Genomic DNA, 27751 nt, shown 5'->3' with positions numbered 1-27751 from the left:
TTTTTGGTTTTTGGTTTTGAATTTTTATTGGGTCTCAAATCTTGTTGGTTTCATTTAATATTAAATACACTATTTAATATATTATGCACTATTACATAATATTACATATTATGCACTATTATTGCAAAGGAAGGAAACTCCTGACAGTCTGCAAAATTCAGCTCCAACATTGCTTTTGGTATAAAACTACCCTTTTTTGTATTCTCTCCCCATTAAAATTTTTATTTCCATAGTAAAATGTATTGTACTTTTTCACCTATATCAGTACCTTCCAGTACTTGTTTGTAATTATATTTGTATATATTGATGAAGGAGCATAAGGCAAATTGAGGACAAAGGACAAGCTAACAACATCCTCCTCCCCAGGTTGGGATACTTGAGACACATGGCAGGCAATCCTGGATGCCTGAGAACAAAGGAAAGGACAGAAAACAAATGGTTAAACTGATAGAGTCTTTATCAGTTTACAAATATCTTAATAAATTACAAGAAGGCAATCTTATCAATAGCCTAATCTCCAGGAACTCCCTACTATTTTAATAATGCTTTACTAGAGGGTAAAAAAAACAAAAAACAAAAAAACACTTTAGCTTGACAATAGCCAGTCCTCCAGCAATCTGTGAGTCTTTAGCACCTGGAAATCCCTTTAAGAAACTTCCTCTTGCCTTTATCTCCCCCAATTCCACAGTATTTAGGCAGTTACTCTTCATAACCCCAGTGCAGCTCTTTCTGCCTGTGGGTTCTGTCGCTGTGCTTTAATAAAATCACCTTTTTGCACCAAAAACATCTTCAAAATTCTTTCTTGGCTGTCAGCTCTGAAACCCCACCACCTCTCCAAACCCCCATCGTATATGGTATATATATCATATGTATTATATATATCAACGTCTACTATAGGTCCTGTGCTGCTTTACAGATACAATTTCATGTAATTCTGACATCAATGGGAAGCAGATTTTATTACTATTGTTTTACAGGTAAGAAACTGATGATTAGAGTAGTTAAGTAAATTGTACAAGATCACAATGCTACTAATTAGCAGAACTGGGATTGGAACTCAGGCCTGAGGCCATATTACTTCTTATAGCCATATTCTTTAAATCATTGGTTGAACCTATTTACTGTTAATGTTCTTCACATTAAGCTGCCTTCCTGTAACTAACATCCATTGATCTTGGGTTTATTTTCCAGAGTGAAACAGAATATCTTATTGTTAATTCCTATAAGAGTTCTTATTATATCCTCTTGATAAATGAATCTATTTATCACTATGAAATGACCTTCTTTATCCATTGTGATCTTTCCTGGTCTAAAGTCCACTTTATCTGGTAATAATGTAGCCACTCTAGCTTCCTCATCCTCCTCCTTTTTCCTCTTCTTCTTCTTCTTCTTCACTTTTTTTTTTTTTGATGCTAAATTCATGTAAAGTAAAATTATCCATTTTAAAGTATACCATTAGTGGCCCTTAGTACATTCCCAGTGCTCTGCAACTACCACCTCTATGTAGTTCTGAAATCATTTTAATCACACTAAAATAAAACCACCTGCCCATTAAACCCCACTTCCCCTTCCCCTAACTCCTGGCAACCACCAGAATAGGAAAAATCTTTAAAAAACAGAAAGAAGTGTGGATTTTGTTCTTTTCTTAAAAAGGATTGGATTCGTTCTGATAGGATCTTGAGACTAAATTTGATAAGTTTGGTCTTAAATTTTGTCATGGCAGTTATAGAGTAATCTTTGTTATAGGAAAACTTCAGCTATATTGCACTAATAACTCAGAAGGACCTACCTTTCTGGCTTGCTACTGAATGTCCCAAGTGATCAACAAATATGCTTCACTCTGGATGATGGAAATTTGAATAATTTTTGCCCTTTGAGAACTCTTGGAACCATTTGCTCGTAGCTTCCCCATCCTCCATTTCTCAACATTGTGGAGATTCACCCAAGACATGTACATCTTAGTAAGAATCAAAGAGAACCCAATTAGGTTTCCAGAACTTTTCTGAGTAGATCCCTCTTTTTTATAATTCTGCCCTGCAAATTCCAGTTAATTCAGATTCTGAATTCTAATCTGTGTCTTCTCAAGTCAGTGATACTGCTGTACTTTTCTTGGTATTTCTTTTTGTGATGGTTAATTTTATGTGTCAAGTTGACTGGGTTAGTACCCAGATATGTGATCAAACAGTATTCTGGATGTTTCTGTAAGGGTGTATTTGGATAAGATTAACTTTTAAAAAATATTATTTTTCATATGTAAAAATTCATAGGTTCATAAGAATGGAAGTTACAGAAATTTTCTTTTTTTTAAATATGAAATTTATTGTCAAATTGGTTTCCATACAATACCCAGTGCTCATCCCAAAAGGTGCCCTCCTCAATACCCATCACCCACCCACCCCTCCCTCCCACCCCCCATCAACCCTCAGTTTGTTCTCAGTTTTTAAGAGTCTCTTATGTTTTGGCTTCCTCCCTCTCTAACCTTTTTTTTTTTTCCTTCCCCTCCCCCATGGTCTTCTGTTAAGTTTCTCAGGATCCACATAAGAGTGAAAACATATGGTATCTGTCTATCTCTGTATGACTTATTTCACTTAGCATAACACTCTCCAGTTCCATCCACGTTGCTACAAAAGGCCATATTTCATTCTTTCTCATTGCCACGTAGTATTCCACTGTGTATATAAACCACAACTTCTTTATCCATTCATCAGTTCATGGACATTTAAGCTCTTTCCATCATTTGGCTATTGTTGAAAGTGCTGCTATAAACATTGGGGTACAAGTGACCCTATGCATCAGTGCTCCTGTATCCCTTGGGTAAATTCCTAGTAGTGCTATTGCTGGGTCATAGGGTAGATCTATTTTTAATTGGGGGGGGGGGGAAACGTTCACACTGTTTTCCAGGGTGGCTGCAGCAGTTTGCATTCCCACCAATAGTGCAAGAGGGTTCCCGTTTCTCTACATCCTCGCCAGCATCTTTAGTCTCCTGATTTGTTCATTTTAGCCACTCTGGCGTGAGGTGATTTCTGAGTGTGGTTTTGATTTGTATTTCTGTGATGAGGAGTGACATTGAGCATCTTTTCATGTGCCTGTTGGCCATCTGGATGTCTTCTTTAGAGAAGTGTCTATTCATGTTTTCTGCCCATTTCTTCATTGGATTATTTGTTTTTTGGGTGTGGAGTTTGGTGAGTTCTTTATAGATTTTGAATACTAGCCCTTTGTCCGATATGTCATTTTCAAATATCTTTTCCCATTCAACATACTTCTACATACTTTTCTACATACTTCCTGCTGGCCATCTTCATTATCAACATCCCTTATCAGAGTGGTACATTTGTTACAACTGATGAGCTCTCAATGACACATCACAATTATTCAAAGTTTATAGTTTTCATTAGGGCTCATTCTTGGTGGTGCACATTCTGTGGGTCTGAACAAATGTATAATGGCATGTATCCACAATTACAAGTCATAGAAAGACATGGAGGAATCTTAAACACATATTGGTTATTGGAAAAAAGCCAATCCAAAAAAGCTACATACTATATGATTTCAACTATATGATATTCTGAAAAAGGCAAAAGTATGGATATAGTAAAAATATTATGGTTTTGTATTCTGCTAACTTGTCTCTCCCTCCCCTTAACCCCTGGCAATAAATAATCTTTTTTTTTAAATTTAATTTTTTTAAATTTACATCCAAATTAGTTAGCATATAGTGCAACAATGATTTCAGGAGTGGATTCCTTAATGCTCCTTACCCATTTAGCCCATCCCCCCTCCCACAACCCCTCCAGTAACCGTCTGTTTGTTTTCTATATTCAAGAGTCTCTTATGTTTTTCCCCCTCCCTTTTTTTATATTATTTTTCTTCTCTTCCCTTATGTTCATCTGTTCTGTGTCTTAAAGTCCTCATGAGTGAAGTCATATGATATTTATCTTTCTCTGACTGACTAATTTCACTTAGCATAATACCCTCTAGTTTCATCCACATAGTTGCAAATGGCAAGATTTCATTCTTTTTGATTGCCAACTAACAATCCATTGTATGCATATACCACATCTTCTTTATCCATTCATCCATTAATGGACATTTGGGCTCTTTCCATACTTTGGCTATTGTTGATAGTGCTGCTATAAACATTGGGGTGCATGTGTCCCTTTGAAACAGCACACCTGTATCCCTTGGATAAATGCCTAGTAGTACAATTGCTGGGTCATAGGGTAGTTCTATTTTTAATTTTTTGAGGAACCTCTATACTGTTTTCCAGAGTGGCTGAACCAGCTTCCATTCGCACCAGCAATGCGAAAGATCCTCTTTCCGCATCCTTGCCAACATCTGTTGTTGCCTGGTTTGTTAATGTTACCCAGTCTGACAGGTGTGAGGTGCTATCTCATTGTGGTTTTGATTTACATTTCCCTGATGATGAGTGATGTTGAGCATTTTTTCATGTGTCAGTTGGCCATCTGGATGTCATCTTTGGAGAAGTGTCTATTCATGTCTTTTGCCCATTTCTTCACTGGATTATTTGGGGTTTTTTGGGTGTTGAGTTTGATAAGTTCTTTATAGATTTTGGATACTAACCCTTTATCTGATATGTTGTTTGCAAATATCTTCTCTCATTCTGCTGGTTGCCTTTTAGTTTTGCTGATTGTTTCCTTCGCTGTGCAGAAGCTTTTTATTTTGATGAGGTCCCAATGGTTCATTTTTGCTTTTGTTTCTGTTGCCTCCGGAGACGTGTTGAGTAAGAGGTTGCTGTGGTCAGGGTCAAAGAGGTTTCTGCCTACTTTCTCCTTGAGGATTTTGATGGTTTCCTGTCTTACATTTAGGTCTTTCATCCATTTTGAGTTTATTTTTGTGTATGGTGTAAGAAAGTGGTCCATGTTCATTCTTCTGCGTATCGCTGTCCAGTTTTCCCAGCACCACTTGCTGAAGAGAATTTCTTTATTCCATTGGATATTCTTTCCTGCTTTGTCAAAGATTGGTTGGCCATACATTTGTGGGTCCATTTCTGAGTTCTCTATTCTGTTCCATTGATCTGAGTGTCTGTTTTTGTGCCAGTACCATACTGTCTTGATGATTACAGCTTTGTAATACAGCTTGAAGTCTGGGATTGCGATGCCTCCTGCTTTGGTTTTCTTTTTCAAGATTGCTTTGGCTATTCAGGGTCTTTGCTGGTTCCATACAAATTTTAGGATTATTTGTTCTAGCTCTGTGAAGAATGCTGGTGTTATTTTGATAGGGATTGCATTGAATATGTACATTGCTTTTGGTATTATCGACATTTTAACAATATTTGTTCTTCCTATCCGGGAGCATGGAATCTTTTTCGTTTTTTTTTTTGTGTGTGTGTGTGTGTATGTGTCTTTAATTTCTTTCATAAGATTTCTATAGTTTTCAGTATAGATTTTTTCACCTCTTTGGTTAGATTTATTCCTAGGTATTTTATGGGTTTTGGTGCAATTTTAAATGGTATTGATTCCTTGATTTCTCTTTCTGTTGCTTCATTGTTGATGTATAGGAATGCAACCAATTTCTGTGCATTGATTTTATATCCTGCAACTTTGCTGAATTCATGAATCAGTTCTAGCAGTTTTTTGGTGGAATCTTTTGGGTTTTCCCATATAGAGTATCATGTCATCTGCAAAGAGTGAAAGTTTGACCTCCTCCTGGCTGATTTAGATGTCTTGTTTCTTTGTGTTGTCTGGTTGCAGAGGCTAAGACTTCCCATTGACGTTTAGAGTGAGTATTGAAAGATATGAATTTACTGCCATTATGTTGCTTGTATAGTTGGAGGTTCTGGTGGTGTTCTGTGGTCCTTTCTGGTCTTTGTTTCTTTTGGTCTTTATTTATTTGTTGTTGTTGTTGTTGTTTTTATCTTTTCTCCCCTCAGAGAGTCCCTCCCTTAAAATTTCTTGCAGGGCTGGTTTAGTGGTCACAAACTCCTTTAATTTTTGTTTGTCTAGGAAACTTTTTTATCTCCTTCTATTTTGAATGACAGCCTTGCTGGATAAAGAATTCTTGGCTGCATATTTTTCTGATTCAGCAGGTTGAATATATCCTGCCACTCCTTTCTGGCCTGCCAAGTTTCTGTGGATAGTCTGCTGCAAACCTGATCTGCCTTCCCTTTGTAGGTTAGGGACTTTTTTTCCCTTGCTGCTTTCATGATTCTCTCCTTGCCTAAGTATTTTGTGAATTTGACTATGATATGCCTTGTTGATGGTCGGTTTTTGTTGAATCTAATGGGAGTCCTCTGTGCTTTCTGGATTTTGATGTCTGTGTCTTTCCCCAGGTTGGGAAAGTTTTCTGCTATGATTTGCTCACTTAACCCTTCTACCCCTGTTTCTCTCTCTTCCTCTTCTGGAACCCCTATGATTCTGATGTTGTTCCTTTTTAATGAATCATTGATTTCTTGAATTCTTAAATCGAGAATGCTCTTTTGCCTTAATCTCCCTGTTTTTTTCTGCTTCATTATTCTCCATATGTTTGTCCTCTATATTGCTTATTCTCTGTTCTGCTCATCTATCCTTGCTGCCGTGGTACCCATCCATAATTACAGCTCAATTACAACATTTTTATTTCATCCTGACTAGCTTTTACTTCTTTTATCTTTGCAGAAAGGGATTCTAATCTGTTTTCAACTTCAGCTAGTATTCTTATTATCATGATTCTAAATTCTGATTCAGACATCTTGCTTGTATCTGTGTTGGTTAAGTCCCTGGCTGTTATTTCTTCCTTCTCTTTCTTTTGGGGTGAATTCCTTCATTTCATCATTTTGAAGAGAGAAAAGGAATTAATGCGGTAAAAAAATTAAAATTAAAAAAATAAAATTAAAAAAATATTAAAATTTAAAAATTAGAAACAAACACACACAAACACACAAAATTGAATAAATGATGCCAGATCCTAGGTGTGTTTTGGTCTGGGTATTGAAAGGGGCTTGATAGATTAGAGAAAAAAGGGGAAAGAAAGAAGAAAAAAAGGAAATCTTTTGAAAATTTGAAAAAATGAATACACTGAAGTAGACTAATATGAAATGATGGAAGTAAAATAGAATTAGAAAAAATTTACACAAAATAAAAAATATAGTAGAAAAAAAGTAAAGAAAAATATTTTTAATAAAAATTGAAAATAAAAATGAATTTTTTCTTTCTGTATTCAAGAAAAATGAGAGAGAAAAGAAAAAAAGAAAACATTGTATAGATGGACTGGCTAACAAACTGAAATTGATTTTTCCCTAGAAGTCAAACTATGAAGCTCTTTATAGTCCATAAACTAAGCAGGCGGAGAGACTTGTGTTCCTGAAGAGCCAGGTTGGCCCAGTTGGGTAGGGCTTAGTGTAATGGCTGCATTCTCCACTACATGGCGTTGCTTAGCTTACTGGGGTGAATTATGGTGGTGCTTGTCTGTGCGTATGAGCATGCACAGAAGCAGAGAGAATGGCATCACCCAGCTACCCGGTGTCCATTTATTAAACTCTGTTCTACCCCATCAGCAATCGCGCACCCATCCTTTGTCTCTGGCTTCTGTCTACTCCCTGCTTTTACACAGTCTGTGACCGAGCCCCAGGGAGCTCTTCCCTCCTGAGTTTTGTGTCAGATGCGGCTGTTTTTCTCAACCCCTCACTTCTGAGGGACTGCGGCTTTGACCTGTTCTGCTCCTCTGTGGAGGGTCTCACCGAGCAAATGCCAGGTGCCGGCCACACCCAGGAACGTTTGCGGGTTTGTGCTGCTGCCGATGCCCAGAGACTATGGCCGGGTGCCAGCCCGCCCCAGAAAAAGTTCGCAAGAGAGTGTAGCAGCAGCATTTCAGCGATTATGGAAAATCACAACACACATCTGGCACCAGGCTTCACCCTTAATGACCTTGTTCCAGCACCAGTGAATGTGGCTGTTCCCCCCGGGTCCACTGGGGCCTTGCCTTTGTGGGACCCACACAGCCTCTACCAGACATCCTCCCAGCAGGGGAACCGCCTCTCCTTGTGTGGCCTGAAGAACCCTGGACTCCACTCTGCTCCTGGGGATTCGCCCTTCCCACCAGAGCACCGCCAGGTATGGAGCTGCGGAGTTGCAGACTTTGCGCTTCCCTTGCTATGGTCTTAGTGGAATTTAAACCCTCTCCTTTCTCCTTTCTCCCTTTTTAGTTCAGTCCCTGAGACTGCTTCCACTTTCTCTCCAGCTGCTTTTGGGGGGGGGCGGTGCTTTTCCCATATTCTCCCCCCGCCACTGCCCCATCTCCGTCCTCTCTCCACATGCAAAAGTGGCTCCCTGCCCTCTGCGGCTTTTCTTTCCCCCAGTTCACCTCTCTGCACCGTGTACCTGCTGAATTCTGTGGTTCAGGTTGTGCAGATTGTTGTGTTAATCCTCAGATCAGTTTTCTAGGTGTGCAGGATAGGTTAGTGTTGGTCTGGCAGTATTTCATGGACACGAGATGCACAAAAACTTCCATGCTGTTCTGCCATCTTGGCTTTCTCCCAATAAATAATCTTTTTACTGTATACATAGTTTTGCCAGAATATCATATAATTGGAACCATACAATATGTAGCATTTTCAGATTGGCTTTTTCCACTTAACAATATGCATTTATGGTTCCTCCATGTCCTTTCATGACTTAATACACATTTTTATAGTGTTGAAAAATATTCCATTGTCTGGATGTACTAAAGTTTATTTATCTGTTCATCTACTGAAAGACATCTTGGTTGTTTCCAGCTTGAGCAATTATGTATAAAGCTGCTATAAATACCTGTATACAGGTTCTTGTGTGGACATAGTTTTTAATTTTTTTAGGGATATACAAAGAATATAGCTGCTGGATTGTAGGGTAAGAGAATGTTTAGTTTTGTGGGAAGCAACTAAACTCTCTTCCAAAGTGGCTGTGCTATTTTCCATTCCCACCATGGGAATGAAAGTTCCCATTGCTGCATATTCTTACCAGCATTTGGTGGTATCAGTGTTCTGGATTTTGGCCATTCTAATAGGTATGTAGAAATAGCTCATTATTTTAATTTGCATTTTCCTGTTGACATATGACATGAAGCATCTTTTCACATGCTTATTTTTCCTCTGCTTATCTTTCGTGAGGTGTTTGTTAAGGTCTTTGGCTCATTTTTATTCAGGTTGTTTTCTTACTGTTGACTTAAGAGTTCTTTGTATGTTTTGGACAATGGTACTTTGTCATATATGTCTTTTGCATATATTCCCTCACAGTCCAAGTCTTTTCTTGTCATTCTCTTAGGGATGTCTTTAACAGGGCAGAAAATTTTCATTTTAATGAAGTCAAGCTTATCAATTCCTTGTTTCATGAATTGTGCCTTTGGCATTGTCTATAAAAAGGTATTGCCAAACCAAAGTCATGGGCAGTTGCTATTTTATCTTCTAGAAGTTTATAGTTTTGTCTTGAGATTAACTTTTAAATTGCTGGACTCTGAATAAAGCAAATTGTCTTCTGTATTGTGATGGACCTTATCTAATCAGTTGAAGGAATTGATTAAACAAAAGACTGGTCTGCCCTCATCAAGAGGGAATTCTTAAACCGAGGATTTGAATGGCAACATTGGCTCTGTTTGGCCCTATCTTGGGTCTCAAGGCCTGCTAACACGTCCTGAATATTTGGGCCTTGCCAGCTTCCATAATGCATAAAGCAATTGCTTAAAATAAAACTCTTTATACACACACACACACACAAACACACACACACTATTGGTTATGTTTCTCTAAAAAATTCTAATACACTCTCCCTGCTGTATGATCTGGAAATTTTTATGACATAGTGCTCACTTTTATTTGTTTGCTTTCTCTCAAAGATCACAGTTCTGTGCTGTTGTCTAATTGTGTCTTATATATTTTACTCAGTTTTCTAATTTTTTTTACAATGTGACAATTAAATCTGGTCCCTGTTACTTTATTATGGTCAGAACTTGAAGTCCAATATAAGAATTTAAACAGAAAACAATTCAATTTCCATGCTCCTTATAATCTCTTATATCTCTGCCTCTAAATATTTATTAATCCTTTCTTAATTTGGCTATTAATAAAAACGTGGCTGGTTTTTATTTAACTTGAGCAAAGACATAAACATTTGTTAGAATCAAATAAATAATGAGTTCAAATGATGGTTCCACCACCCACCAAGTGCCATGAACAGTATATGTCCTTTTTTAGAGCTTTTATTTCCTCATCTGACAACTGTGGATAATTACTGCTACATAAAGCACCTGGAACTATGTGCTGTCCATAATTGTTACTATACTGAGTGCAATATTTTTGGACAGTTCCCTCTCTTTTCCTCCATGAAAATGGTTCTAAAAAGTGAAGCCATTTTGTATACCATTTCTATGTTCTCCAAGCCACATCCTGCCTAGGGGTAGATACCTGATGATTGTAAGATTTAAAGCTCAGGAATTGTATTAAGTAATCATGTTTCCTATTTTAAATACCATAGACAAGGAGAAGAGAGAGAAAGAGAGACAGACAGAGAGAATTCTTAAGGTGAAAATATTTATAATATTCAGTTTCTTGGGTTTAACTGTTTTTAAGGCCCAGATACCAGCTACATTCTATTCCATGGATTCTGAGATACTTCACTACTCTTGAATAAACTTTTATTTTGGTTTAAGCTACATTAAATTTGGTTTTTGTCCTTTGCTACCCAAAGATTCCTCATTAATGATTTTTATCATCTCTTCAACCTTGATTTTCTTTGTGTCCTTGGAAATTTAACTTCCAAGTTTCACCTTTTTTATGACCCATAGAGTGATTCACCCTCCCACTCTCTAATGTTGGGTAAGATATGAATGGAAATAGAATTTTTACAAAATATGTTGAGTTTTTTTAATGGCTTCAAATGTAGTAGATAGTATCATTAAAAAGTGATCAGCAAAACTGTTTCTCATATGAATATATTTTATAAGCCATTCAGTGCCCCCCCTTGTACTATTTCCTGTAATCCTAAATCTTTAATTATAAGTGACTTTAATTATAGTCCAGCTCTTTGTATAAAGAAAGTAATGAGATATGAATCTTCTTGTTGGTCATACTTAGATGAATTCAGAACTTAGCAAATAGTGTAAAATATGTAAATACCAGGCAGGTTTTCAATGTAACAAAAAAATGTAACAATGAAATAGGTATACCTCTATTACACCTAATAAACATTGCACAAAGTAGTGTTCAACATTAATTTGTGTCATGAATATCTTACTGTAATAATACAGATTCCCAGGGAATAGTTTGGCATACCGTAAAATACCTTCAGGAAAAACCCATACTGGTTTATACAGACTCAAAAATCTAGAAGGAATACTTGATCTAGAATCTTGATTTCAAGTGTTAGGATTATCATCAGCTATTATTTTGCACATGGGTAACTTTGACCTAAAAATATAAGATATTTTGGTCAAGGTTATGCTATTTTTCAAAAATAAAATAAAATCGGGGCGCCTGGGTGGCGAAGTCAGTTAAGCGTCCGACTTCAGCCAGGTCACGATCTCGCGGTCCGTGAGTTTGAGCCCCGCATCGGGCTCTGGGCGGATGGCTCAGAGCCTGGAGCCTGTTTCCGATTCTGTGTCTCCCTCTCTCTCTGCCCCTCCCCCGTTCATGCTCCATCTCTCTCTGTCCCAAAAATAAATAAAAACGTTGAAAAAAAATTAAAAAATAAAATAAAATAAAATAAAATCATGGCAAGAATCTGTTGCTTATCTGTCCATTCATTTATTCATTCAGTTATTGATATAGTGAATAGTTTTGTTGTGAGTACTTATTGTGTGTTAGTCACTGTGGTGGCTGCTATGTATAAGTAGCAAATAAACCTGAAAGATTATTAGACCTTATAAATTTTATTAAAAAATATTCTGCATATATTATTTAAAAAGAACAATTCTGATTTATTTGTTTATTTATAAAGAACTCGTGGATTCTTTCTTTCTTTCCTTTTTTTTTTTCTTAATTTAAGTAATTTCTACCCCCAAAGCATACTCTAATTTGTAACCCTGAGATCAAGAGTCACACACTCCACTGACTGAGTCAGCCAGGCAAGACTACTGGATTCTTATTTTAACCAATATTTTATAACTCATTATTATTCCTTAACGTAGTCCTCGAATTATCAGATTTGTCCAGTGAAAGCTTGTTAAAACTGGAGTTTGTGTTCTTTTGGCTTGTAATCATGATTATTTAAGAACTTCCTTACCTTCTGGCATAAAAAATTGTTCAAGAATTATTCTGGGGGCGCCTGGGTGGCGCAGTCGGTTAAGCGTCCGACTTCAGCCAGGTCACGATCTCGCAGTTCGTGAGTTCAAGCCCCTCATCAGGCTCTGGGCTGATGGCTCAGAGCCTGGAGCCTGTTTCCGATTCTGTGTCTCCCTCTCTCTCTGCCCCTCCCCCGTTCATGGTCTGTCTCTCTCTGTCCCAAAAATAAATAAACTTGAAAAAAAAAAAAGGAATTATTCTGAATATTTCCAGCCTTGGTTCTGAAATTAGGCATTTCTCCAAGGAATCCTGGTTCATTTTAGTGGAAGTGGGAACGATGATCTAGGTGATACAAGCTGTACTGATTGCTAGATATCACCTGATGTGATGACTGAAATGTATACAAAATTACATTTATGGTATTTCTGCCAAAGGCACATAAATCTAATCATGAGTAAATATCAGATTAACCCAAATTGAACACAATCTACAAAATGCATGGCTGTCATTCTTAAAAATATGTCAAGCCAATGAAAGAATAAGGAAGACTGAGGAACTATGCCATGTAAAGAAAAACTAAAGAAAAACGATGACTAAATTTAACATGTGCTTGTGAATTGGATTCTACTACATAAATAAATAAAGTACATAATCATTTAAGTATAGTTATGATTAGTGCTAACATAGAAGGGTATGAGATGTAATGTTCTAAGATATTAATATTGAAAATAAAATAAAGGAAATGTAAATTATTTACTATATGGAATTTCCTACCAGTTTGGTATGATATACTATTATAAGGAAACAGACACAAGTTCGATTCATATCCTTACCAGTTTACCAAATCTCAGCTTCCTTATCTTTGAGTAAGTCACTTAATTATACTGACACTGACTTATTATACAAGATCATCATGTAAAAATATTTTAAAAACTTTAAAGCATTTTATAAATAATAATTATTTTAAACCTAAATTAGTTTAAGTCTTTCTTCTATTTCTTTGAATTAATCCTGGTATCCTGAGGCCATAGCTCAAATTGTTACCCAGTGGCACCCCCACCCCTACTGCTGCTCCATACTGACAGGAAAGTATCTTCTTCATGACTTCATGGCTCTACAAAGTTTACATTATATTCTATATGTCATGACATAGACTGCAAGCAAATTGATGGCAAGGAGTCTGTCTTTATTATCCTTATCTCTTCTCAGCAAAAAGCACAATATCTGGAACAAAGAATGGGGTTGGCAATATTTTCTGAGTGAATGAATGGTCATGGATAGCTAGAAAACGCCAGTGGATTAGGTCTCCAAATATCTCACTATCCTATCTTAGGAATGTCAACACAACGCTGTTTCTGCTTTCTTACCTATAAAATCAGGACAACGATATGTGTCTTAAGTGGCTCTTGTGAATCAATGAAAATAATTGTCTTGAAAAAGATTATCAAGTGTAACATGCCATATGTATTTTTTTTTTATGGCTGCCAAAACAAATTACCACAAACTTCATGACTTAACAGAAATTTATTCTTTTGTAGTTCTGGAGTTCAGAAGTCCAAAATGAAGGTATTGGCAGGGTTGGTTCCTTCTGGGAGCTCTGTGGGAAAATCTGTTCCAAGTCTCTTGCCTAATTTCCTGTAGCTTCAAAAACCCTTGGTGTTCCTTGCCTTGTAGATGCATCACTCCAATCTCTATCTTCATCTTCCATGGCTTTCCCTTCATGTCTCTCTTTGTCTATCTGTCTGTCTCTCTCTCTCTTTTGGTCTCTTTATTTGATTTAGAGTATTAACAAAGCAGGGGAGGGTGGGAGGGATTCTCCCCATGTTCTGAATGGAATGAAAAGTGGTTTCTATGCTTTAGTATTGGCTGATGATGAAAATGTCCCAGCATTTGGATGAGATTGATATTACAATGTCAGCGCCTCTGGTGGTACCCTGTACAGCGTTCTGTTGACAGTTAGCAGCTGGCACCCTACTTTGTGTAATAGCAAAAGGTGGAACAATTGGTGGCAGGAAGTGGTGGCAGCTCTTGGAATTTCAGGAAAAAAAATTGTCTGCCAGAAATATTTAAAAATAGGACTACCATGTGATCTAGCAATCCCACTTCTGGGTACATACCTTAACAAAATGATAAGCACTATCCAAAGAGATATCTGCACCTCTGTTTTCAAATTAGAGAGGAAAGAAAAAAGACAGGAAGAAAGGGAGGGAGAAAGGATGGAAGAAAGGAAGAGAGGAAGGAAGGAAAAGAAAACATGTGATGTCAACATGCTCTTATTTTATGCCATTAGATGTTTTTCCTCAAATGGCATAAATTGGAAAAGCATACTATTTGCCTTAGACAACGCAAAAAGAAGACACAATTGACTTTAAGTAGTTTTTCTCTGAAAATATCTTTATAAAACTAGGAAAGTGTAATAATATTAATTTTTCCTCATCTTTTAGAGGATTCTACCATTGTTATCTTCATTGTTGAAAGAGAAGTCACTGCTATCTCTAAAAGAACTTCACGATATTAAAGAATGAATTCGGAGTGGAATTCATATTCAATTATGTTTTAGGTATTTATTTAACTACATTTCTTGGAAGTTGAGTTACTTTTGTTTTTGATTGATTAATTATTTCAGCTAGTTCTCAGAAGCCTGTAGATCCTATCTATTCATATGAGCACCTTTTAAAAGCTTCATTCATTTTTTTAATATGAAATTTATTGTCAAATTGGTTTCCATACAACACCCAGTGCTCATCCCAACAGGTGCCCTCCTCAATGCCCATCACCCACTTTCCCCTCCCTCCCACCCCCCATCAACCCTCAGTTTATTCTCAGTTTTTAAGAGTCTCTTATGATTTGCCTCCTTTCCTCAGAGCTTCATTTATTTTTCAGTAAGATATTTTTTCAGTAAGATATTTTTCAGTTAGGCTACCTCCTTCTCTGAACCCACCCTTTTGGGCCAAAGTCTTAGATGGTCATTCCAAGGCCAAAATGCTGTCATTAAGATTCTCCCCAGACTATGTCTGTTTTTTTTTTTTTTTTGGCCCAAATGCCCAGCTACATCTGCATGTAAACATACATACATATACATTTATTTGTACATATACACACACACATACACACATGTATATACATACATATATATTTAAAAAGTGACATCGAGATTAAGCTTTAGTGACTTGTTAAAACAAGTTTTATATTAGGAAAATATTTAATAATTCTAACACCTATCTTGAAGAAAATACAATAATTACTGATTAGGCCTGAGTTTTGCCACATAAGGGAAAAAACACTTACCCACATTAGATTATTAATTTGAGTTTTATAAAGATAAAAATCATATTCAGAATATTCTTTTTTCCTGAAAAAAATGGACTTCAAGCAGAAACAGAGTATTTGAATTCTTAAACGTATACAGGACATATATTAAATATCTCCAACCATGTTTTCAGAGAAGTTTTTCTCAAACTCTCTGAAATGCTGCCTTACTATCTTTTCACATCTGACCTCCAAATTATTAGCACCGTGAAAAACTTGAAGCCAACAGAATGAGGAAATAGCATCCAAACCTTTCAACTCTGCCTTTACAAAGACAATGTAGCTGAAAAGAAAAACCTATCACCAAGGAAACCTGAAATCACCAATGTTTCCATTTCCCAGAATGTACATGCAAGCCAGTACCCACCTTTCAGGTTTGGTTACAAAATAAACTATTGACATTTACTAATGCAGTTTTTTTTTTCCTTTCAGACCTTTAGTTGGGTCAATATTCATTATGTCTTTCTGCATTCCATTTTTCAATCTCCCTCAAGAAATAAAAGATATGTGGATTGAATCAAGGATGTGTTTTTAATCTGTGTATTTGTAATAATCCAAGTAGTTGTTCATCCACAGCATGAGTTACCTATTTTATCAAGCATACTTACTGTAATAATATTAGTTACCCAGGGCCTGCTACATTATTTATAGTGCTGAGTGCAAAATGAAAGTGTGTTTTCAAAAAGCAAGGGGAAAGTGTCATTAAAAATACTAGCATCTTCCTTTCTTCCACAGTTTTTCTTTGACCTCTCATTGTGTTTTTTTAATTTGATATTGTCATTCTAAATAAAAATAAAATTTTATATCTTTAGTGGGCATTTGATTGTACATTTTTATATTGCACAATGCCAATTTTAATGCAAATATAAGAGCATTTAAATTGTATGTGGAATTCACTGAAATCACACAATTTGTAGTTTGTAGTTTGTGCATGCATAAGTATTTCATTCTTGCTAGCACAGTGAAATGCTGCACAGAATTAGCTCAAGTATTTATTATATTACTTATCGATTCTTGCACATCCTGTCAACACATTCTACTTCCAGCCTACTGATGAGTAGGGAAGGATTGAAACTGGAAGAAACTATGGGTTGCTTATCTTTCCCTTTCTTTTTATGTCATTCTTTTTAGGGCAAGTGATTGGCAGGTGCAGGGCAGTAACATAAGTAAGAAAGGATATGGTAGAATTCGTTGATCATCCATGTGTCTTAAAACAAAGTTGCCTTCTTTCTTCATTCAAATTAAGTCTTCCTTTGATTAGAAAGCATGGTTTCTAGGAGTTGTCAATGTCACTCTTATTCAGTTGTAGACATAGCACATTTATCTTGTGCATACTTTGACCTTTGAGTCTTGCTGAACTCCCATGAATCTTGGGCTCACAAGAATTCTGTGTTCATGGGACATCACCAACACTCTGTGTCAATGGAAAAGAAAGCATGCATGTTGTATACAGTCCATTGCTCCATAGGACATCATTTAGAAGACCCAAGTTCAGAGTTCATCGATCATTAAGATTTTCAAGATCGTGATACCAGAATAATACACTAAATATTAGGCAATTCTTAGCTTGGGACTCTAGGTGACTGCATAGTTTGTGTGCTTGTGAAGCCATACCTGTAGTTAACATTTATTGACTGCTTCCATATGCCCAGTGCTTTACATGCATTTTCTTTCTCAATCATGACAATATTGTTATCCTTATTTTATAGAGGATGAAATTAATATTTAAGAGTAATTGATCAACTTAATGTGTATGTTCCCGGCTCTACAAACAGAATCAATTCATTAGTAAGTCAAAGATCAAGCTAGAACCGAACTTGGTTATTTTAACTAGCTTTTCACACTACTATAATATATAACCAGAATTAATGAATTTTTATTCCATGGCTTATAGACATAAGTTTTATAATTTTATTTTATTTTGTTAAGTTTTTTTTTAAATTTTTATTTATCTTGAGAGAGAGATAGAGAGCAAGTATGGGAGGTGCAGAGAAGGAGACCAAAACCCAAGCAGGCTCTGCACTGTCAGTGTAGAGCCCAATGTGGGGCTCAAACTCATGGACCATGGGATCATGATCTGAGCTGAAATCAAGAGTCAGATTCTCAACCGACTGAGCTACCTAGGCACCCCCAGTTTTATAATTTTATAATACTATAGGCAGTCCTTACTTTGCATGATACTGTATTAACTGAAGCTTGTGAATATTATATGGTGTCATTGCCCTCTATTACCATGAAACAGTGCAAAGTAAACATTACCTTATATAATTCATTATGTTTGTACAGTGATTTACAGTTCATAATTTTTTCTTTGGTTTTAGTTTGTTTTTGATTTAATAAGATGTTATTTATTATGCTGTAAGTGTCAGTTCCAGAATACCCAGAACTGGCCTGAGCTGTATTACTGTGGTACTTGCATAGCACTGATCCTTGGTCAAGGCATGGAATATATTTATTAATATCATCACTTTGAAATCATTTGTTCCAGGAGTGTGAGGATGGTTTGTATCAGTTTATCAGCATTGTTTAATCAATAACAGTAGATTGATAATTTTTATCCATTCTTGGTGAGACCCCTAGAGTGTTGCCACTGGGTCTGATTACATACCAAGAATATACCTGTGTGGTCAAAAGAATATAGAATATTATCCAGTCATCAAAAAGAATGAAATCTTGCCATTTGCAATGGCGTGGATGGAGCTAGAATGTATTATGCTAAGTGAAATAAGTCATTCAGAGAAAGAAAAATACCGTATGATTGCACTCATATACGGAATTTAAGAAATAAAACAGATGAACACATGGGAACGGGGTGGGGAAGAGAAGAGAGGGAAACAAACCACAAAAGACTCATAATGATGGTGAACAATATGAGAGTTGATTGAGGAACACAGGTGGGAAATGGGCTAGATGGGTGGTGGGTCTTAAAAAGGTCGCTTGTTGTGATGAGCCCTGGGTGCTGTATATAAGTGATGAATCACTGAATTCCACTCTGGAAACCAATGTTGCACTGCATGTTAACTAACTAAGATTTAATTAAAAAAATTTTTCTTAATGAAAAAAAAAATCTCAGTCAAGACTCAATTACGGATTCCATAGTTCAAACGTGTGTTTGTGCATACATTGGTGGGTCCTGATTCAAGAGAGGAAACATCCACACAGCCCTTATACACAACCAAAACTCTTTCTTGGACTTTCAGGACCTCTTGCTGTTGTGGTCTTTGGCTGTGATGCATAGCCTTACTTTCATGCTGTTTAGTGATTGTATCCTTTACTTCAAGCATTGCAGATTGGTATGCATTGACATTTTGGATCCTGTCATCTTCTTCAACAATCAGTCCTACTACCTTTGGTGTGTTTACATGTAATATATTCAGTAATTTATATGTACAATATTATGAATTTTATAATTTCTAAAAACTTATAAAAGTAACTCTATATTCAGGATATAGATTAGTTTCTCATCCTAAAATGTTTCTTTGTGTCCTACTGCACTTGATCCCCACTCCAGACAATGGGGATTAAAAGGTTCAAGTTCACATTTCTGTTCTAGCAAAGCAAAGCAGAACATGGTTCCCAAATCTAGGACACTGCCGCCCATTCACAGGGGTGTAAAGTAGCATTTTACATATTTGAAGGAAACACAGACACTGCATGAATTACAACTGTTAAATTGTTTGGCTCTAACTACTTAATATGTGTAATTGCTGGATATTGCTTTGTCTATGGCATTAGGAAGAAATCACCAGTATATCAATACGTCCTTTGAACTTAAAACGTTTGAGAACCTCTGACATGTCTCACTGTGAAGAGGAAAGCAGATGTTACTGACACTTGAATAGTGGATCGGTCACAATTATCTTGGCAGAAAATGACAACAACAATAACTAGCAATGGCTTTAACAGAAGACATGCTTTTCTCAAGACTCAAGAAGTTCAGAATAAGGAGTTCATTACTGAAACACCTGTTCAGTCGTCATCAGGGATCTAAGCTGTCCTGATCTGACATCAGTACTGTGTTGCTCTCATGTCATGATCACAATACGGTTGCCACACTCCTAGAAGCAGATCTGCTATCAAGGAAGGAAAAAAAAAAAAGAAAAAATGAAAGGTAAACTGACAAAGACACCCTAACAATTTTGAACAAATTCAAAACATATAACAAAAGTAAAAAAAAAAAAATCTTTCTTGGAAACTAGTCCAGAAACTTCTTGCATCTTATTGTCCAAAAGAAGGTTACATGATGATGTCTAACTTCAAGGGAGCAAAGGAAATGGACTCTTTCTATTTTCTAGACTTTACTATAGAGGAAGACAACTGAAATTGGGGATATTAACAACTTTTGAATCCAAATAAACAGGAAACATCTAAATTTTAATATCTAAAAATATTACTCCACTAAATGCTATAAGAACTTATTTGCCTCTAAGTCTGCTAGTAGGCTATTTGTAAGTTAGCTGTTTTAGTACAACATAGGAAAAAGCTACAAAATGTTATGTTTGTTTTGTTAGGAAAAAAAAATCTAGATTCAGTGCTAACTAAAATAAATCTTCACCTTTATGTAAAGGTCCTGTATCCTGTGATTGTATCTTATTATCATCATGTAAAATCCTGTTGATTTTACCTAATAGTTGTGGTAAAAAAAATAGTCTATTTGTTGGGATTTTGATTTTGGGAGCACTTGCTAGAACGTTGTATGAACAATGCTATACTCACTATCCACCTATCTCACTGAAGAGTGAGACTGCCTGATATAGAAGATACTGATGGACTCGTCTTATGGACTTTTCATCAGCAACTGGAGTTGGCTGTGCTAGCTTTGAGGTAACTAATAAATTTAGAAACTACTTACAGTTGTCAGAATTCTGTGCCTAAATTTAATAATTGATAACTCAAATGTTACGACTACATCAAATTTTATAATATACTTGGATGTTTAAATTATTGTTTGGACATTAGATGACACCAGGAGTGAATTTAGGTCAGTGGTTGGATTTTATGTATTAAGCTTGATGCCAAACATTTTATGGGACATTTATTATTTTGCTAGATAAATATCATTCCAAAGAATTTGGGATAAATAGTATACATAGGACTCATGGTATGCTTGCAGCCCATAGCTGAATAGATCAAAGGAGAAGTGGTAAATAAGGAATGTACCCAGTAGTTAATGTCATTTAAAGAAACATGTTTATTTATTTTGAGAGAGGGAGAAAGAGTGTGTATGCATGCAAGTGGGGGAGGGGCAGAGGGAGAAGGAGAGATTGAGAATCCCAAGCAGGTTCCGTGCAGAAAGGTGCAGAGTCCGACATGGGGCTTAATCTCATAAACCATGAGATCATGACCTGAGCCAAAACCAAGTCAGACATTTAACCAACTGAACCAGCCAGGCACCCCAGTTAATGTCATTTTTAATAAATAATTATTTTTTAACATTTCTAAGATATTTAACTTCAACATGAATTGAAAACAATCTTGGATATTGAAATATAAGTAATTCTGAAAATCTTCAAGAGATTTTGAAAATGAACTTAGATTCTAGTGAACTATATAACCCATACATGACCCATCTTCCCTATTCATTTTTTATATTATTGACCTAGATATCTGCATGAAGTTTCAATTAGTTCTGTGTCTTTGGAATAATTTACAAGCACTATATACAATATACAAGCAGTATAATGGAGACAAATTTTGAGGACCTCCTAAAGCAATGGCTTTGTCCCATATAATCCTATTTCCAAACTCAGCCATAATTGAAGATCTCAACAGTAAATAGGATACATGTTTTAATATTAATGCTGAGCCCTGAGATTTGGTGTCCTGGGAAGAAGAAAGGTCTACAGAAATGGAAATTTTATATCAAAATAAAGAGAGACAGTCTGCCATTCTACCCTAATGGGGTATGAAGAAAATGGCGAGAGGTAGATGGAGAAGGTTGAATACCAGGATTATTACCTCCCCACTACTTTTCTTGTAGGTAGATAGGAAGAATTAAAAAATATACAGAAAGGTATCAGAGAATGTAAAATCTGTCAGCCCAGAGTGAGAGGAATAATGTGGAGATATCAGCATTATTAATAGGAGGACAAGTAGATGAGCCTGAGGTAGGAACCTGGTGTTTTATGGCACATTGCCTGCAAATTCCCTCAAGCCCTGGTGAGAGTATCGAAAGTTACTGAATAGGTTCATAGACCAGCAGATGCCAGGTTGGAGAAAGGGTGAGGAACATACCTTTTTGTGGCTGTGTGATGTTGTGAAATTACTGTCTTCTACAAGTAGTTCCCTCTAATAAAGGAATTTCCTGCACTGAAGAGTGTATCAAACCCATTGAGACGTTGGTCCTGATTTTGCTGCATGTGGTTACATTAGAAGCTATAGCCTCAAATGCTTACCCAGTGACATGTGGTGTAACTGGGTCCACTGGAGAGCACACGTCTTTCTTAAAGGGTTTGAATTAACCCTATTCTAGGGAACGGTTGCCACAGAGGATTGCTGGTCTAGTGTTGCCAGATTTTCTCATTTTTAAAGACAAGTCTAAATCTTCATTTTACTATAATCTGCTATGTTTTTTAAATATGATCAACTAATCCAACTTAAAAGAAAAAAAACAAAATAAAATATATGATCCATTAGCCATCAGCTTGCTGACATTATGGAATATCCTGGGTTGCTCTTTCATAAATCAGCCCTATAAATATGTGAGAGCAAAAAAAAAAAAAAAAAAAAAGAACTGCCAAGATTTAATTTAATGTGGACTTTTTCCCCAGATAAATAGGGTGTCTGGACAATATTTTACTCATTTTTTTTTGTTTGTTTTCATCTCTTTTTTCAACTACTTCAATTTGGGAATCTTGGGCCTACCCAACCCATGATGAGACAATGTGTTTTTCTACATTATTCCATGTAACTCAAGCACCCAGAGACTTAATCCAAGGCTATCACAGTCAGTAATCAAATAAACTTATTTATATCTGCGTGGGGTAATTACTGAGGAAAAGGAACTTCTGTTTCCTTTTTCACTGTTTGTCTATAACATTGTTGTATGTGTATCTCTGGGATTTCTTTGATGTCTTTATGTTCAATTATTTCAGTCTTGACTACTTTATAAGATACGTTTTTTCCCCTTAAGAAATACAGTAGCATTCTAAAGTGATAAGTACACTTCACTTATTAGTTTAGATGGCAAATATCATACATCTTGAATTCACTTCTACTTGGTTTCCATGCATGCAGGATGACAATAGCCAGTAGTGGGGCACTTTTACATTTGTTTCCCTACAAGAATGTACATATTATGTGTTTTTTCACTTTTTTCTTTTTTTGTTTGCTTGAATAAAACTGTTCAAAAGAAATCTTTTTTTTAAGCTTATTTATTTTAAGAGAGAAAGAGAGCACAAGTGGAGGAGGGGAAGAGAGAGAGGGAGAGAGAGAGAATCCCAAGCAGGCTCCACACAATCAACATGGAGTCCATTGTGGGGCTTGAACTCAAAAACCTTCAGATCATGGCCTGAGCTGAAGTCAAAAGCCAGACACAACCAACAGAGCCACCCAGGTGCCCCCAAAAGAAATTTTACAAACAATTACAAATAAAAGTAAGAGCCACATGTTAAATATGCTGCTGTGGCTGTTCCTTTCTTTTGGCTCATAGTTAGACATTCTTGATACTATCTTATATCTTTTTGATACAATCTTGGGCTCGATAATAAAATACAAAATCTTCAGAATTAAGAGTTAACAACACAAAAACCTCTCAGTCATTTTGGAAAAAATTGAACTTACATAGTAGTGACCCAGGAAGCATTCACATCTAACAACAGGTCCAAGGAACTGGTGGTCAGGTTCTAGTGCCCTCAACAGGGGGGGAGGAGGGGGGATAAAGCATGGCTTCCAAATTATTCAGGATGAAGAGTTACAATCGAATCCAATCTAAAATAATTCTAAAAAGTGTTTAAGTCAGTAAACACAATATTTACTGTAAACATCACAGCATGTAGCTATTTAGAACAGCAAATATAATAGTGACTACTTAAAATAGTAAATAAATAGAAGAGCAAATATAATAGTGACTACTTAAAATAGTAAATAAAAAAATAGTAAATAAAAATGTTTGATAAGAGGGACGCCTGGGTGGCTCAGTCGGTTGAGTGTCCGACTTCGGCTCAGTTCACGATCTCGCGGTATGTGAGTTCGAGCCCCACGTCGGGCTCTGTGCTGACAGCTCAGAACCTGGAGCCTGTTTCAGATTCTGTGTCTCCCTCTCTCTCTGACCCTCCCCCGTTCATGCTCTGTCTCTCTCTGTCTCAAAAATAAATAAACGTTAAAAAAAAATTAAAAAAAATGTTTGATAAGATTTAAATAAATGATTAAAATTATAGTATACAATGCAGCTGGGAGAAATTGAAATAAAGGGCTTTTAAGATTCTTATTATAGGTGGAAAGAGATTAGAATCATCTATTAATATCAGGCCTTGCTAAGAATGTATGCTGTACCCTCTAGGAAAAACATCAAAACAAGAAGTGTACAATATGTAATTGACAGTAAAAAATAGAAGAAAAATATTCTTTAACATTTAATCATTTCAGAGAAGGCAAAAAATAGAGGAAGAAATTTATTTATTTAAATTTATAGGATAATTTATAGGACTAATTGCCTCCTTTGACACAAAAATATTAAGACTTAATAGAATACCAAGCCTGATTATATGCTGCTGCAAACACAGACTTAGTGAACTGAGAATTAGATCTGAGGAAATCACTCCATTTGCAGATCTCAAAGAAATAGAAAATATTTCTAGGGTACATGGATGACAGAATGATACAACTGATGTTTAACAGAGTTGCCAAAAAGTGAGAATAGAGAGTATATGGAAAAAATCCTTGAAGAGATAGCACCTGAGAAATTTCAGAATTGCAGGATGACAAGTCTTTTGACTTAGCCAGGACCCTCCCCCTCAAGACCTAAGAAAGTTAAATAAGAATAAAAAACATTGAGACACGCTATGGTGCAAGTGCAGAATATCACAGAAGTAAAACCAGATGGGCAGATAGAATGAGTTGTCTTCGTGGTGGGGGAGATAAAAGATGTGGAGTCTTGCTCACACCAGACTGCTAGCTCCTGGAGAACGGAGATCCAACCTTGATTTTCTTTAAATTTTTGGTGTCTAATACAGTGTCTCACATGTAAGTACTCTTTGACCTTGTAGAGCTTCCAAGGCAGAATAAAACTCATGATAGGAATATAAATTAAAGTGATGTGAGAGCAGAGAGGAGGAAATAATTATTTCTGAATGGGATATGGAAATGAGACAGCCAGGGAAATAGCATGTGATATAAGGGTGAAGTTTACAACAGGGGCAACAGCCTTAAGAGAATGGCATGAGCAAGATGTGGGGTAAATACTATGGTTGGTGGATGCTGAGTAGCTGTTTGGACAGATTATGGAGAGAGTGGTAACACAAGTGGGGACCAAGGGCTGCCCATGACTGACAAGGCAACACTAGGTTGAACCAGATTGAAGAGCCACAGAGTTGAATTCTAATCGATGGACTCTGGATTTTTTTGTCAAAGCAGAAAAGATGAATGAGTTTATTTCTTTGTTTGCTTAAGCAGGGAATAGTTAGGATCAGACCTATGCTTCGGATGTATTAAAAGAAGGAGCTACTTCAGGCAAGATCACTTACAAAGTCAAGGAAATAATCGAGATGAGGAGAAAATATACCTTTGTGCCTTTGTTGTTTCGATGTTTTGTGTATATCTGAAAGAGTAGTGTGTGTGTGTGTGTGTGTGTGTGTGTGTGTGAATAAAAAGGAAGATAGGATAAATGCAACAACTGGTTTCAAATTTGTGGAATTATTCCAGCTGTCATACGGTATAATTATGAATTTTGAAAACTCAGTACTGCCACTTTTTAGCTGGGTAGTCTTGGGGAAGTTGTTTTAAAGTTTAAATAAGTGGATACCAACTTTCTCATCTTACCTCATCTTTAAAATGCATTACTGCTGTAGGAATTAAATGAAATTAATTAAACAGCATTGCATTTGTAAAAAAAACTCTAATTACAGTGCTTAGCAAATATAGATAATAATTATTGAATTACAGAATGACAGGCTGGAAAGTAATATCCATGTTTGCCCATCCCATCCATGCATTTCCCATTTTAAACTTTCCCAGAACTTTTTGCTGCCAGGTAATGGCAGCTTATCCTGCTCAGAGTTGAGCATGTTAGAACATCTTCCATGTGACTTAGAGGCTCACGCATCTATGTAGTGCTGTACCTTGTTTTAATTTCTTTATATTAAAAAAAAGTGTTTATGTTTTAGAGGGATCGCAAGTGGGGGAGGGGCAGAGAGAGAAGGGGACAAGGGGCAAAGGACCTGATGTGGGCTTTGTGCTGACAGTAATAAGCTCTGATGCTAGGCTAGAACTCATGAACCATGAGATCATGACCTGAGCCAAAGTCAGATGCTCAACTGACTGAGCCGCCCCTACCTTGTTTTAATCATGGGCTTTTGAAAGATGGTCTTTCTTCCTCCGGTACCATGGAACTAATCATGTTACTTATACTTTGCACAGTATTATTCACAAGGTTGATGCCATTTTTAGAAAACTCTGACCTCCTAGTTAACAAGAAGTCTAATTTGAGTCAACAATTTGCAGCTCTCAGGCTGCATAAATATAAGCAAAATATCCAGAACATACAAGAGTCCTCTCTATTAGAACATAGGGGAGTACAACTTCAGGTCTGAGCCTTACTGCCCTACAATGTCAAAACAGTTAGTCTTAACCAAGAAAGTTAGATTTTTTAAAAAATATTGTTAAACACCCTGAATGAGGATCACTGGGTTGATGTAAGGATATAATTTGATCCTGACGTTAAATAGAATTTGATAATGACTAAAGCTTCCAGACAATAGAATGAACTGCATTAATATTTAATGTTTTCTTTGCCAGTGGACTCTGCTTATATATAATCTGGACCACTCTTTAGGATGTGGACTGAAGAAATATCAGCCACTCTAACTAAGGCCACTGATTTTTAGTCCTTTGATCTTCAGCAAAACCCTCTCCTTCCTCCTCTTTGCAAATATAGTTTTGCTGTATAGTTTTGAGTATTTTATTTTATATATTTATATCGTTTATTTTGAGAGAGAAAGTAAGAGTGAGCAGGGGAGGGTCAGAGAGAGAGGGAAAGAGAGAAAACCAAGCAGGTTCCATGCTGAGGCTCGATCAGCGACATGGGGCTCAATCTCACAACCCCATGAGATCATGACCTTAGCCAAAATCGAGAGTTGGATGCTTAACTGAGCAACCCAGGTGCCCAGTTCTGAGTATTTCACAGAGAAAAACAATCTCAAGTTGATTAGATTCTAATGAAATTAGCATTATATCAGTGATTATCACTGTCAAGTACCATTGTAGAAACTTAATTATTAATACTTAATAAAGTATTAACTTAATTTAATACTTATAACTACCCTGAAAGATATTTTTGTAATTTTACAATTTCTTAGTGACTACAAACAGGTCCATGATATATTGTTAATTGAAAAAATTAAAAATATAATGTGTAGTGTGTTACCAATTATGGAAATGATATAGTGATTTTCCACACCTACTCACTTGTGTGTATAAGCTCTTTATACGTACATAACACACATAAAGATGATCAGAATAAAATACACCAAAATCATCATTGTGTTCATAGCTGGGTTATGGATTATTATGAAAGCTTCTTAATTTCTTTCTTGGACTCTTCAGATTTTCTGAATTATCTACAAGCATAAGCATTACTTTAGTATTCTGAGAACAACTACTATATTAATATTTATATAGCTATTTAGAAAAATATATAACTCAAGATGACATAAAGAATAAGCAGTAGAATCTGGCAACGATTCCTGATGTAGAAGCATTTGAGAGAAGGGAGTTCATTCTTACCTAGGTCCAGAATTTTGAGTTTTTCTTTGTTCCCCTATTTTTTTCCAGGCAAGTTGCACTGCCATTGATTAGAAGACAGGAGGAAGAAGAATGGCCCATTCCCTTAATGATGACAAATACCAGCTTTGGTCCTTACCTGAGAGGCTATGGTAACCTGGGCCTGCCTTTTGTATATGCCCCTGAGCGGCAAGCAGGAATTCAGCGTGGTAGCTGGAACCTGGCTGGGCTTCAATTTGGCGTGTGTCTAACATTGTTTGGGGAACACTTTGTACCTGCTGAGGCACACTCCTCTCCCAGGGACTACAAGTTAAGAAA

The 27751-nt window shown here is 36.3% G+C and overlaps 1 long non-coding RNA gene across 1 annotated transcript; it reads right to left on the bottom strand.

The window, feature by feature from the left end:
• On the bottom strand, positions 1-27574 carry LOC128315215 (uncharacterized). The gene is made up of 3 exons (XR_008297746.1): positions 27437-27574; positions 15864-16910; positions 1-1957 (listed from the first exon to the last, which is right to left on the bottom strand). It is a non-coding gene; the product is annotated as an uncharacterized LOC128315215 (long non-coding RNA).
• Positions 27575-27751: the final 177 nt, after the last annotated feature.

This window comes from Acinonyx jubatus, chromosome C2 (genome assembly GCF_027475565.1).
Source record: "Acinonyx jubatus isolate Ajub_Pintada_27869175 chromosome C2, VMU_Ajub_asm_v1.0, whole genome shotgun sequence".
NCBI lineage: Eukaryota > Metazoa > Chordata > Mammalia > Carnivora > Felidae > Acinonyx > Acinonyx jubatus.
Note: the sequence above shows the minus strand (reverse complement) of the source record. Positions and strands in the feature narration are given on the sequence as shown.